This window comes from Macrotis lagotis, chromosome 6, assembly GCF_037893015.1.
Source record: "Macrotis lagotis isolate mMagLag1 chromosome 6, bilby.v1.9.chrom.fasta, whole genome shotgun sequence".
NCBI lineage: Eukaryota > Metazoa > Chordata > Mammalia > Peramelemorphia > Peramelidae > Macrotis > Macrotis lagotis.
The window spans coordinates 112,017,517-112,026,456 of NC_133663.1; the positions used below are offsets into that span (position 1 = coordinate 112,017,517).

General features: G+C 34.7%; 1 pseudogene; it reads right to left on the reverse strand.

The window, feature by feature from the left end:
- Positions 1-366: 366 nt before the first annotated feature.
- LOC141492188 (spermidine synthase pseudogene) lies at positions 367-1,295 on the reverse strand (annotated as a pseudogene).
- Between the last annotated feature and the right edge of the window lie 7,645 nt (positions 1,296-8,940).

The window sequence follows — 8,940 nt, forward strand, 5'->3', positions numbered from 1 at the left end:
AAGTCTATAAAATGACTGTATTCTCTGTTTGCCTGGAGAAAATCATCATGGTAACTTCTCTCCTCAAAACATGATCATATAACTTTTTTTAGGTATAAATACACTGTTTGGTGAGGGGCCTTGTTAGAGATGAGAAGGATCATTCTGTACACAGATGATCAATATTAATAGACACTAATTGACAACACTGGACAGAGACAGTGACAGAGAGACATCGTGTACTGCCCCCCACCTGCCCAGAAAAGCATGACACAGGGAGTCCCTCAATCATGTCCTGGGTTCAATAACACTTGGTCAACTGGTGGGGTTGGCTGTCAAGGGGCAAGTCCTCAGTTGGGAAGGGGTGTCAAGTGCCAGTCAATGCCCTCAATGTAAAAAGAGGGGTATCCTAGGATGGTTGCTTGTGGCTTGAAGTTCCTGGGAGAAGCTGAGGTGTGCATACCAGTCTTCTAACATATCACTCAGGGTCTTGTAGGTATACTCAGGCAGCACAAAAGCCCTACAGTGGACTCCTGAATTATAGTACTCAAGGTTCATTTTCTCTACTTATTTCTGGGTCAGCTGCTGCACCAGGTCCTGGAAGTTAGAGCTTGGGGTCTTGCTGCAGAGCATGAAGCCAATCTGGCTGCTGGGGTAGGTAGGGCTGGTACAGTAGGTATATTCCACAACTGGGAACAGAGATTTGCAGAAGTGTTACATTGCCTTGATGAGGTCAAGATGCAACTGTTGGCACTCACCCTGACAGCAGAGGATTCCATCATCCTTCAGCGCTGTCTTCATCAGTTGGTAGTAAGACTCTTTGAACAAACTCTGGGCAGGACCCATAGGGTCTGAGGAGTCTGTGACAGTGACATTAAAGGCATCTTGGTTCTGCTTCATGAATTCAAATCCATTTCTAACATGCAAGGTCAGCTTCAGGCTGGAGTAGACCATGGCCATGGCCAGCAAATATTTCTTAGAGACTTGGATCATGGCCTCATCAATATCACACTGGACCACAGACTCCATGGAGGGATGCTTTACCACTTCCCGAAGTACACCCCTGTCCCCACCACCAATGATCAGCACCTTTCATGGGGTGGGATGGCTGCAGAGGAGCAGGTTAGCAATCATCTCCTGGTTTGAGAATTCACCCCTCTCTGTACATCCAGGACCAGGTCATTGCCATAGGTCTTGCTACAGAAGACCAGGATTTCCTGGTAGCTGGAGCACTGGTGGGACATGACCTTGCCCGGTCAGAGGCTGCATGTCTCCCAGAACTAACCCTTGCAGATGGTAGGGGGCCCGGGTCCCATGGGGAAGCCAGGGGAAACACAGGCTGCGGTGGCGCAGCAGGATGGGCCCAGCAGTGCCCGCCCATCTACCCTCGAGCCAGTCCACACTGCAGCCTAAGATCATATAACTTAACTGCATTTTTACCAAGTATTTTCATAGTACTTTTCCTTAAAATGGCTTCACTTGAGTATGACATCATTAAATAGTATGAGTAATCATAAAAATAAGGAAAATGATTTGGATTCAGTTTTTTCAGAACAAATTGGATTTATTTTTTTTGCAGAATCTCAAATCTCAATAATTGTATTTTGAGGATTTTACTGCACATGTAAGAATCAGGTTTTTTCTCTTATTCCTATTCTTTACTTTGCATGATATAATTATAATAATAAACTAGCTACTTGACCATAAAGAAGGAGATGAAGAAAGTGTTCAGTAATTCTATGATAATTTAAAAATATTCTTTGCTTTAATAAAAGGCATAATAACAAATTTCTCTCAGCAAAAAATAATACATTAGACTAACTCTGTAGATATGAAGAGGAGAAGGAAGCTTCCCAGGACTGTCTTTTAGGTGAGTTCTTGAGGTCAGTGTGTGGCAGATGTTGAAATTTATTATAACTTGAAGTTCAAATAAATATTTTATTCATATCTCTGAACTGTCTTGGAAAGAATGCTAATGCTCTCTCACCTTTCTCCCTTTTGTTATCAGAATCCATTAATTGACACCCAGGATCCAAAGAATCTTTGTATACACGACACTTTATTAGCAGTATAAAGGCAGATGTGTTAAAAGTAAAATGGCAGGGCTCTCAGGGCAGTATATATTTTTTTCTTAAAAAAAGGTTAATGAGTCTGTGTGACCCATAATGTTCTCTTTAGATGACTTTGAAAACTTATTGATGAATAAACTTTTGATTTTCTGTTCTGATGACTGTGTACTAATCAGCCTCATTAGCTATAAATGAAAAGATATATATATATATGTATATATACATATATATATATATATATATATATATATATATATATAAATAATTGGGTTTTTTATAATTCAAAGAAATTGGCCAGTAGGTCATAGAGTAACTTTTAATCAAAGTAACAAAGTAATAGATTTTAAAATGTTAGATACAATATCAAATGTTAAAGTTTTCATACAGCATTTACTTTTTCAAGTAGCATGTTGGGATTCAATTCTTTATTTGGTTGTTTGGTTGTTGTCTTTCATTATCAGAGTTGACCAAAATGATGTCACTATGTCAAAGTCAAAGTTCAGTGGGCTCAACTATGACAAAACACAACAATGTGAGTTTGGAAGGTTCTGCTATAGGTTGAACACAATGTGTGAATGCATGCAAATATTTGCGGTAGAGATGTTTCTGAATTTGCACACTACTTCTTTGTTTTTTTGTGAGGTACTGTAATTCTACTGTGCTCATGGAACATAGAACCTAATGATATGGTTATGTTATGCTAGGAGACATGTGCCCATGTCTCCCTTGCTTCAAAATATTTTTAAAGTTCTTCAGAGAGATTGTTATATATCTTCTTTTGACATTTGTGTGTTTTCCTTGACTATCTTTTTCCTTGACTAAAGATAGTCTTTTAGACAACTGTACATCTGATATTCAAATATGGTCAACTCATCAGAGTTGCATTTTCTTCAGTAGAGTTTGAATACTTGCTAGTTCAGTTAGAAAAAGGACCTCAGTGTCTAGTACCTTACCAAGTGATCTTCAATATCTTCCTAGGACAATTCTGATGGAAAGATATCAGTTTTCTGGTATGACACTGGTAAGCTGTCCAGGTTTTACAATATAACAATAAGGTCAGCACAACTTTGAATAATTTCAGTTTGACAGGCAATTTAATGTCTCTTCTCTTCTACACTTTTCTTTGGTGTCTCCCAAACACTGATCTAGCTAATGAAATGAACAGATCAACCTCATCATCTTTGTGTATACCTCAGGAAACTATAATACCAAGGCAAGTGAACTTATCCATAGCTTCAAAATTTTGCCTTTTGCTTTAACAGATGGACTCATGTATGGTTGGTGTGGGGCTGGCTGGTAGTGAACCTCTGTTTCTTGTTGTTAATTATTGGGCCAAATTTAGCAAAGGAGGTGGGGAATCAATCTATACTCTCTGCATTTCAGCTTTGGAGGCTGCAGTGACTACCAAAATCACATACTAACTTTACCCCACTTTAATCTTTGCCTTTTCTGGTTAAATAATCTGCCATCAGTGTGGTAACTGACTTCGATGACATTTTTGTCTTCATTGAAGATATTTGAAAATATAACTGAAAACATCATGCTAAAAATGGTAGGAATAATCATACAGCCCTGCCTTCACTTCATTAATCCTGGGGAAGAGTGACAGCATCATTCACTAGCCAGAAACTATGCAGGAATGTCATCATGAAATTTGTACAATACTGATGAACTTCTCTGGGCTACCAATTTTTGCTGCTTAGGTAGAATAAACAAGCATTCTACTACAAAATATGATTTAAATATTGCAATTTATGTCCTCCCTCTCAAAGTTGTTTTCTCTCATTTGCCTCTTGTGTCCCATTTCTTCATATTAGAGATTGCCTCCTCCTCTTTCCATTTATTAGAACTATAAGTGCATAACCAGAAATGACTAACATGTCTACCCAAAATATGTATGTACAGTGCTAACTGTACTGACTGTTCACCACTGAGGGGAGGGGGATAGGAAGGGAAGGTAGAAGGTAATTTTGTAACTTAAAAATATACACATGCATGTATATGAAAATTAATTAATTAATTAAAAAAAAAAGAAATATAAGTACATATCTGATGCAGTAAGCTAGGGTTCAAATAGTGAAAGCATTTTACAAAGACTCGCCACTCAGGGTTATAGGTGAAAATTAAGTTTTAATACACAGGTACAAGGTTATTGTATGTGGGCTCTATCCCTAGAAGGTAAGTAGATAGAAGAGAATAAGTGAGGGCTATATAGGGGGAACAGAACAAGTTATAAGTGCTGGGAAAAGGGTAGGACTTCATGCAGGCATAGTGTAAGGGATTATGTCAGAATTTTCAAGGATAACTAACAAAGAAGAATTTCTGGGGAACAGAGAGGCAACAGTTTGTTATCAGTATATACTTTGTTGAACTCTAGCTTCTACTTCGATGTCCATATAGGATCTTTCCCAGAGGGTGTTGTATCTAGTTGGCAGGACACAGCTTACCCAGATTGCTATTATCCATTCAACTGTACACAGAAGCAGTTAGGGATGTTACAACAATTTTTCTATAACATACTATATTCCAGGAATGGTGTAACATAGTAGATTCTACAATTTATTTTTCACAAGGCATAGCTTAAAATATAAGATTAAAGGTACAAAATTTAACTGGTTTCTGCCTAGTATCAATATCAATTCACTACAAATTTAGTATATTAAAGTTTAAAAAGTGATAACTTTTTATATATAAGAGGATATCATCTCTTGGGTTGATACTATTTATGGGAAGGGGAAAAGATCACAAAAGGGATTTGTGTGATTTATGAAAAATTATTCTTCATCATAATGTTTCTTTTGCAGGGCTGTGAACTTTGGATTACATCTTCCCTGGCAGGCTTTTCAGATTCCAAAATAGCATATTAGATAAACATTTTTGTGCTATCCTATATAACTTGACTGTAACATTTTGACAACATTTTTTTTTGGAACAAGCATTTAAATAAAGTGAAAATATTGTTGGATTTGCAGAGAACAAGTAGATTCTGATTCTTGATACCTATACGACTGGGCTGTATCAGATATACAGACAGGAAGGTCTGGTACTTCTGGGATGAGTAGCCCTTTTCAATGCTATTAATCATCCATTGTTTACTTTTTCACCAAACTCTCAAATATGACTCAAATATGCTGTAATATAGAAAATGACTTCACCCTAGTAAACCATCTCAGCACAGAGTAAACCAGGTTGAGGGTAAGCAACTGCCCTCAAAGCTGATGGTGAGTTAAAGGGATGAATATCTTAAGCATGTAAATATTCCCCCTGTGGAATGGACAGATGAGAACAATTTGTTCCAAAGGATATGAAGAAGGCTGAAGGAGGTGCTGTGGCATAGTTAGAACTTGATCAGACACCAAAGATGCCAAAGTCACCATTGAAAAAGATGAGACCATAAGCCTTATGACTGCTCAACTCTGCCTCGCAAAGCCAATTCACAAGCAAATCCATATATTACTCCCATTGTCATTTCAAAATGAAGGCTAAACAACTTGTATAATTTTACAAAACTAACTGGAATTCAATTGTCTTATTAGCAGCCAAAAGAGACCTAGATCAGAATGTTTTTTGACATGGGCACAGAAAAATGAGCGAGGGCTGGATGTCGAGGTAAGGAGAAATTCCATAATCAGAACATCACCCAAATCAATAATTTGTTTCTTTTTAGGTCTGTCACTCTTCCCCAGGAAATTTAGCTGCAGCTGTGTGTGTGTGTTTGTGTGTGTGTCTATGTTTGTGTTTGTGTGTGTCTATTTCTTCCTGTATCTCTTTTGTCTGCAGCTTAAATTTCATTGATTTAGAAAGTTCTTAAGAAGCTATCCCTGAAAACACAAATCAATATTTGATATGCAATTTGTGGTCTTATAGAGTTTCTGAGGCAATGAAAGATTGAATGACTTGCCCACTGTCATGTAGCCAGTAAGTCAGAAGCAACACACACACACACACATACACACACATATATATGCATATATATATATATACATAAACTTATATTTGTCCATCCCACATTGAGCATTTGGAATGGAATAGGTATGAATTACATTTAGAAAGTTGTGATTCAAAGCTGTTCTGTGATAGAAATGCATTTGTTTCAATATAGCAATGGAAAAGATATTAACATTTTGACTTCTTTAAAATCAAGATAGTGGTAAAAAAGCAACTATAGTGTTGTAGAGACAATGGTGATATGCTAGGAGTCATAGGAAACTCATAAGGCAATCTTAGGACAGTCTTATGTAAGGAATCTTATAAAAGACTTCACCAAAGTTATATTTTATTTGAAGAAGTAGGCCAATTACATAAGGAAACTGGAGGACAGTGAATGATCATCATGAATGCTGTTTTGGTACTTTTGACATAAAAAGAATGAGAACTTAATTTAACTAAATAGATCAATTGAAGAAGGTTTTTTGGAGAGTCGTGGACAATAATCACATTGGATAAGATGGTAATGATGGGTTTTGAAATCTATAGAGAAAATAATTCTACTGATGAGATCACTGATGTATGCAACTATGGAAAATATTCATTTCATATTGTTAATTTAATCTGTGTATTATAAAAGACAAAGCAGATGAATCATAAGAGAGATCTATGGTGTCAAACATAGAGGTGGTTTCAGCAGTTTTTAAAATTTCATATATAGACACATATAAATATACATATCCTATGTGATAAATGGACATTTCTTTACATATTTCATATTCAGCATTCAAACTTTAAGCCTTCTTGGATAACATTCAATTATAGAAATTAACTATTTGCATATTATAGCAGTTTAATAGGGTAGCACTGTGGATACCAAGAACCTTCTTACTTTACCTATAATAGCCACAACTCAACCTGTTCTAAATTTATAATTATTATTGCTATAGGTTACAGTTGAGTATTCTTTCAGAAGCTAAAATCTTTGAGAGACTCAAAGTTATAAACTTCCTCTGGTTGGATTGTATAACTTTGAAATTCAATCTTTAAATAGCCTTAGGGAAACATGGTAAGTACATATAAAGTGATGGAAAACCTTACATCATTCAATAAAGTGCATCTTGATATTTTGTTTTATAAAAGGCATATCTAAAAATAATCTGAAAAAGGAGTGACAGAGCATTTTTTTTAAATGAAATATCACAAGTCAGTGAAGGGGGCTCATATATTGATGAATAAAAATATTGATTGTGGGACTTCTTGTCTTTTATTTAAGGACATAAATGTACAACTGTGACTTAAATTTATATTTGACTGGAGCTTGGCAAATCTTGTGCATTTAAAGTATTTTCTATGTTGATACAATGATATCATTTATCCATAATTTTTACCTGACTTTTTGCTGTCATTTAAATATTACCTGATCCATAGAAAGAAGCAAAGAAGTTAATAATTCTATATCTACAAGGTATCCTAAGCAAATTCCTTTTCCTCACACAAATTCTTGGTAGTTTTTCTGTTAGTATGTGTTCACTTTTTTCCGGAGGTATTGAGGGCATTGGTAGGAAAGTATCATTCAGGTTTGTGAGTCTATTGTGATGGATTTATTGCTTATGAATTTGCTTTCATACTTGAATATGTGTGGGTTTAAAAATTATTCTGCCTTACTAAACAAATGGTAATATTTAAATTAAAATGTGCCATAATTCTAAGTGGTAGGTGATAAAACAGAAATATATTTGTAAGATCTCAACACCTGGAGGGATGAGTAGGGGAAGTATATTCTCTCATAACAGAACCATGTAGTTGAGGTCCTTCTTTGGGAACATAGATGTTAGGTTGAAGGGATAAGTTAGTCTATAAAAGGAAACTATGTCCACATTATCATGTAATAAATATGAAATATTGCATACTATGATATCACTCCACATATTTGTGTCATTACTCTCTATTTTACCTATGAAGATATAGTCATATAAAGATAAAAGTCATAGATAATTGTCTGCCTTTTTTGTTATTAAATTTCTTTTCCTCCCTTGCTTACTTGATTTTCAAGATTTCTGGTTCATGTTTTTGTTTGTTTCATTGATTGTTACTCCTTTTAAAACAAACATACTCATTTTCATATTTTATTGTTTTTCTTCAGAATCTGAACTTTTAACCTTAAACTCTGGAGATCCTAGTTCAATATATCATTGTATAAATTCAAATTTTATAAAAATTAACATATCTAAAAAAGTAATTTTGTTTTATTTTAAAAAATGGATTAATTTCCAATTATTTAATTATTTAAATAGTCAGTGCTCCTTCTATACTTGGACTGTTTTTAATTCACTTTGATTTTAATTAACATACTATCTACAGAATTTGTAGCATCACTATAAGAACTAATACTTGAAGTTTGCTAGGAAGAATTAGAAATGCCTGATAAAATATAAAATTGTTAGAATAGTGTTTAGGATCTTTCATTGTGCTTACTTTACAAATAAAAATAAATCCTTTTTATGAGTGCAATCACATTTATGTGTGTAATCACATAAGTGGCAAATTCATGTAAATGGTAAGATCATATAAAATGCTATATTATACTTCAAAAAAACCTGGACTTATCCTTATGTAATCATTAAAGGCTAAGGAGAAAAACAAACATCCAAAATTCTTCAGTTGCTTGTTATATACAATACTTGGGTGAATAAGGTCTAATTAATTAAAAAGATAAAACAGCAATAAAACTAAAACTCTTTTGTTTCATTAATGGGTGCCCAGTGTCAGAGCTTCTGTTCTGGTCAGATCACATCTGACTTGATAAGTTTACTAGCACAAAAAAGAAGAATATTAAAGAACTAGAATCTATCCAAATATATACAAACAGAGGTTTATAATTCAATTCCCCACATGGAGATGTTAAAAAGATCATTAAATAAGTAATTTCAGAATAGAGATAAATAAAGAGTATCTGGATCAC